At 35.5% G+C, this 6,253-nt stretch overlaps 1 pseudogene; it reads right to left on the reverse strand.

Annotated features, from left to right (window-relative positions):
• Positions 1-3,268: 3,268 nt before the first annotated feature.
• The window catches only part of LOC103581479, a 21,838-nt pseudogene continuing 18,853 nt past the window's right edge, over positions 3,269-6,253 (reverse strand).

Below are 6,253 nucleotides of genomic sequence, written 5' to 3' on the forward strand. Positions count from 1 at the left end.
AAAAAATTAACTCAGAAAGTTGTAATAAAAAAGAGAAACAAATCGGTAATTTAGAAGTTATAATTACTCCCTGCTAATGATTTACTACAATCTCAATAAAAATCCTAGCAGTTTTTTGTGCAATATTACAACAGATTCTGGAATTTCCACAGGAATGCATAATACCAAAAATAGTCAGGAAAACTTGAAGACAATGAGAACAAAAGGAAGAACAATACTGGATTCTTATACTTCCAAATATAAAAACTTTTTATAAGGCCACAGAAATCAACACAATGTGGTATTTGTTCAAGAATTTTTAAAAAGTAGGCAAAGGGGAAAAAAGTCAGTCAACAAATTACTCCACACAGATATCTAATTAATAACAATACTCAATCTGCCACTGAAGTCTGCGATAAAGACTGGGTGTTGGGTCAATTTAGAATAATCCTACAACATACATGAAAAAATTAACTAGACAGGGAATATAACATAACATAGTGGAATATCTTCATGACTTGAGATAGCAAAGATTTCTTAAGAAGACCAAAAGAAAAAAAAAACATAAAACAAAATATTGATAGATTAATCTTTATAAAAAAAGTAAACTTTCTGCTCACAAAAAAGTCTATTAAGAATAAAAATGTGAGCCACATACTGGAAGATGTTTTCAGTACATATATTGGACAAAGGATTGGATTCAAGATGCATAAAGAATTTCTAATGTATCAAAGAGAAAAGAGAGATAGCTCTCCCTCCCTACCAGTATGTTAGAATAGTGATTTGCTCTGTGGAGGATTTGATTGATTCTTGACCTTGGCGTAGTTACACAGGTATGTAAAAATTCATCAAGCTATACGACTGATATTCGTATTAGCTGTATTAAATATTTAAGCTGTATCACTGTAAGTATACCCTGAAGATGAATAAATTCAGGTCTGCACTGAAACATGGTTTTCTTAATGAATTAAAAATTACACGTAGAGGAGATTATATAGACAGTGTAAGAGAGAGAAAGAAGGGATTGAAGATAGTTGGTAATATCTCAAGATTAGTTCAATGCCTCGCCTTGATTCTGTGTTACTGTATGCTAGATCTCTTTATACTAAAGGTAACTCCCCATCCCAAATTTTGTTTCTACTATTCATGCTATTGTATATTCTGTCCCTATCAGTTTCTCCTTCTTTAAAATTAGAGATCCATGGAAAACCTATGTACTAGTATATTTTGAATATTTTTAGTGTAATTTCTTGTTAAGAAAATAAAAGTAGAAACTCCCCCAAACAACCCAAACACTAAAGAAATGAACACATATAATTCTAAAACTATTTTGAACTTTTATTTTTATTTTTGATTTTATATATATATTTTTTGTGGCCATATAGTCTATAAAATCATTTCTCTGAAATATATTCCGTATTTTATAGATATTTGGTCAATCTTTATTAACGTCTTATATTTGCTTTAAAACAATGTTCATTGTGTTTGTTTTTCTTGTTTGCTCACTTGATTTTCCTCCAATAGATTAGTTTCATTAATTGTATTGTTGAAATATTTTCTCCTTATCAAAATGTATGGCTTTAATATACCATTTTCTGCTCAACATGTTAAAATCTACTCTTCTAGTGGTGAATGAATCTGGCACAGGTAATAAAATTTTTATGACTGCATTTATTGTGACAATTTCATCCATTCTAAAAGAAGAAGATTTGGGAGATGGCATAAATGACTGAATTTTAGCAATTATTTTCCTTTTTCTACCCTAACACTGGGTGAGGAGATTAATTAACAAGGACAGCAATCTTCATCTTGGACAGATGACTGTTTTTTGCTGACATCCTCAATTCCTCCCAGAAGACTACAGTTTACTGAATAACCTTCTCTCTGGATATAGGCCCAAGATCTACATGCAATGGGTAAGGTACTGTCTTAAATGTATTGCTATATAATGGCACCTGGAGTTTTAGATGAAGTAGGAAATTCCCTACATTGTTATAAAATATTTCCCTTTTGGAATTGAGGTGAACTTGAAATGGTGTTTCAAATGTCAGACACTCATATTGAAAATACATTATCCCTTGAAGTTCTTAGTTATTTCCCACTGTATGTTTAACACCTAATTTATTTTTAAAGTGTGTCTATCTGCAGTAAATCTAGGCTGTATCATAAAATTCTCTAAGGCAACTTGTTGTCCAGTTTCAGATTATAATTTGGCCTTAATGGCCACAGCTTTCTGCCATCTCTAGCTTGCACATCCATCTAATAGAATAAATAGTCCTGTTTCTTCTTTTTTTCAAAGACCCTAAACCTTTGAGGAGCGTCCCATATTTTTCGTGAGAAATACACATTAGCAGATGTAAGATGATCCACATAACTTATGAGATTGTTGAGTCTTGTTCAGCTTTAATAACTCATTATCACCAACTGCTCAATTAAGATTCAGCGCAATTATGCCTCGCAGAGTTCATCTTTATGAACCTGAGGTCGATAAATAAGTTGAGATAACTTTAAAACATCATAGACACAGTAAGTTATAAGAAAGAAAGAAAATTTAGTTGTAGTATACATTAAAGCAATTTGTCATTGCAATTCCAAAAAGGGCCTGAGGTAAGATATACAGTACACAAATGAAAAGATACATACATTAAAAAGAAAAAAATTGCCTTTAAACATCAAAGGAAAATAGACTGTGGAAAAAATGTGAAACAAGTAAGTGACAAAATAACACTTAGATTTGAGTTGTGTACCTCCCCTTTTGCCAATGGACCAACATTTTAAAATATAGTTAAAGAGTAATGTTTTTATTTGTTTTTGGTGAAGTCTCTATATTTAGTTTTTAGAAATTTATAGTGCATACACATAGGAAACAGCATTCAAAATAAAATGCTGGAGATATAAAATATGCAATTTCTGTAATAAGATTTTAATATTTATCCTCTGTGTGATATTGGGAACAACAATCAATTTTCTATGATTTCACTTCCTCATCTAAAAACAGAAAATGATGTCAATAGTACGTATGTATTTTTTTCATGCAGTTGTTATAGAATGCAAAATAATCTGTAGAAACTGCTTAATATGGGACATAGCAAATCATACATGCTCAAAAAATGATCTCTCTCAATACAATTGACTCACTTAATTCATAACAATTCCCTGTTACAGCAAAGCATGAACTCAACTTGCTCTTCATTCATTACTACAAGACAGAGAATTACACTATGTCTAAGATGATGATGAATTCAGGAACTTAGACTCATTTGACATTAGGTCACCTTGAACATTGGGACTAAATTTGCTTGTCTTTTAAGCTTGCACATTTCCCCACGCACCTTCTCGAGGCTCCCTAGACATCACTGTTCCTCAGACTGTAGATGAGGGGGTTGAATGCAGGGTGAATATAGTGTAGAACGCAGACATGACTTTATCATGGTCAGCCGACCTATAGGATTTAGGTCTCCTGTTGATAAAAATGGCAGCTTCATAAAAGAGTCCCACCACAGCCAAATGTGAGGAGCTAGTGGCAAAGGCCTTCTGGCAGGAGTCTGTAGAACGCATGCACAGAACAGCTGCGAGGATGGAACTATAGGAGGTCAGGATGAGGGCAAAGGGAGCCAGGAGCATTAACACACAGCAGAGGTCCATGACAGTTTCAAAGATGGATGTAACAGTGCAAGCCAAACACACCAGCCAGGGGGCCTCACAGAATATGCGCTACAAAGTGGGAAGCTCAGGGTTGCAACTGCCTGCATGAGCTCAGCAGCTGCCCCCAGGAATCAACACCCCAAAGTCATTCTCAGGTATGATTGCCAGCTCAAAAGGACAGTGTATCTCAGTGGGTGGCAAATAGCCACATAGCAGTCATAGGACATGGCTGCCAGGAGCAAGCACTCTCCACCACCCAGAGTGAGAGAGAAAAAGATTTGCGACCCACAGCCAGCAGGGGTGATGAACTTCTTGCCTGTCAGAAAGCCAGCAACCATTTTGGGCCCGATAGTGGAAGCCAGCATCGTGTCATGAGGGAGAGTTGGCTCAGTAGAAAGTACATGGGCTTCTGTAGCCAGTGGTCCTGGTGAATCAGGAGAATCACAAGGGTATTGCCCATTAGCGAAGCAATGGCTATTGTCAGCAATACACTGAAGAGAAGAAGAGGGGTCTGGTGTGCATAAAGAGTCCCAGGAAAGGGCCGGCCCAGTGGCTCACTGTGCCAAGGCCGTGGGTTCAGAACTTATATAGGGATGGCCGGTGCGCTCACTGGCTGAGTGTGGTGTGGACAACACCATGCGAGGGGTTGCGATCCCCTTACCGGTCAAAAAAACAAAACAAACAAACAAACAAAGAATCCCAGGAGAATGGAGTCTAAGATTGTGTTTCTAGTCTCCATAGCTTGTACTTGTGTGATGTAGCAAATGAAAAAATAGAGAAGGAAGGAGCTTTTATCAATTAAAAATGTTAGCTGATTGCATAACTTCTGGAAATATACCAGACATGGAATCCAGGTCCTGATTCAAAGTCCTACCTCCCAGTTAAGATGGCTTTTCATGTCCTGTCATTCCACTTATCTGTAGCTCAAATTTTTAATGTTTTAACAGAAATATGTATGCACTTCGCACAGGAGTATATGTATAGATCAAAATGGATCAAAATTAGTAATAACTGCATAGGACCAAACAATGGTGAAGAGTTACTTCTGCTATTTTTATATTACTTGTATTATGATTAGTGTGTTTTTATTATGCATCCTGAAATCAAGATTAACCAGGTGAGGAAAGAAACACTGATTTAGAAGTCTGACATTTAGATTTCTTTGAGTCACAAATGATTTGTGTTCAACTTTTGAAATCCTAAATATATTGAAATTAGTTCTTTTCAATAATAAAAAAACAAGAAGTTACAGTTGTTTTACCATAGATTACAAGGACCACAGAATGGAATATATGAGTATAAGTATAATAAAATTCTTTCTTTGAACAATAATAATATCCAAAATAATGGATAAAAATGTTCTTTTCTTCTTCTCAGTAAACAGCTTTTCATTTGCCTGATTTCTAAAATGCAGACATTCTAGCTCATCTCCTCCTGATCTGAAACCTTCAACGTCTGCTCACTACACTTTGAATAAAATGCAAAGTTCTTTCCCAAGCTTACTGGGGCCTGTAGACAGGCCCTAAACATTTTGCCACACAATAAACTGCCATACAGACATAGAGACGCCAGATGAACATGAAAGGGAATCGTGAGGGTATCTTCAGTGTTGACAAATGTTTGGGCAGAACAGCAATAACTATAATAAGATTAAGGGGATGTAAAGGACAAGCAAATAGCTTAAAAATAGTCCCATATCGATGGGGTATCATTATTAGTCACTGGCAAAATATTAAATAGATTTGGGGAGAAAAAAAACCCATAACTGATGTTATCTGGCCTATCTCTTGAACATAGTTTTAATATTTAACAAAATGGATTCATTTTCTTAAGAGACACAATTGAAATGACTGAGCCCACAGAAATAAGTGCAGCTTCATTTGTAAGGGTTTACAGGCTGAGAGCTGCTATATTAAACATAAGAAAGATATTTCAGTGTTCACCACTTTTTAAACTCCATATTAAGAACAAAATTTGTAAAGTCATAAAGAGCAGAAGAGCACATGGCTGCAAGGAGCCAATCCCCCTCTTTTGTTAGTAAAAAAATGCAAAAATGCACTGCTTTTGTACCTATACAGGATTGTAGACCTCTTTCTCATACAACCAGTTCAGACTGATTTCCTTCAGAGCTTTAAAAACATCAAGATCTCTGAACTAGCTGTGTAGAATTTGTGTGGTCACTGTAGAGACAGAGATGGTGATGATGCTTTGCAATCTGGAGGTCTGGTTCTGTGAATACCCTAATGCTATAAAAATTAGATACCAGACAGACCCCACCCTCCCGCTCAGTGAGTCATCTCAAACACAGTAGTCTCATTCAGGGACCTGCAGAAAGACAGTGCCAATGGTTCACTAGATTTCTATGTCTACCACATGAGCATTCAGATGTGAACAGACACAACACACAATAAAACCAGAGAGGTTTCAGCCTAATGGTTCTGGTTGAATATTGACCACATCTTGTATTTTCAGGACATATGTAGACAATAGGGAGACTTGTTTGTGGCATCAATTTTGGATGCAATTTTACTGAAGTTTCTTTAAAATTCAAAATTTGAATGTAAAATACCAAGTACATAATAAATACGAATGGTTTGAAACTACTTTCTAAAATACGAAAAAAAAAAAA

This window comes from Galeopterus variegatus, unplaced genomic scaffold (assembly GCF_000696425.1).
Source record: "Galeopterus variegatus unplaced genomic scaffold, G_variegatus-3.0.2 Scaffold13161, whole genome shotgun sequence".
In the NCBI taxonomy this organism is placed as follows: Eukaryota; Metazoa; Chordata; class Mammalia; order Dermoptera; family Cynocephalidae; genus Galeopterus; species Galeopterus variegatus.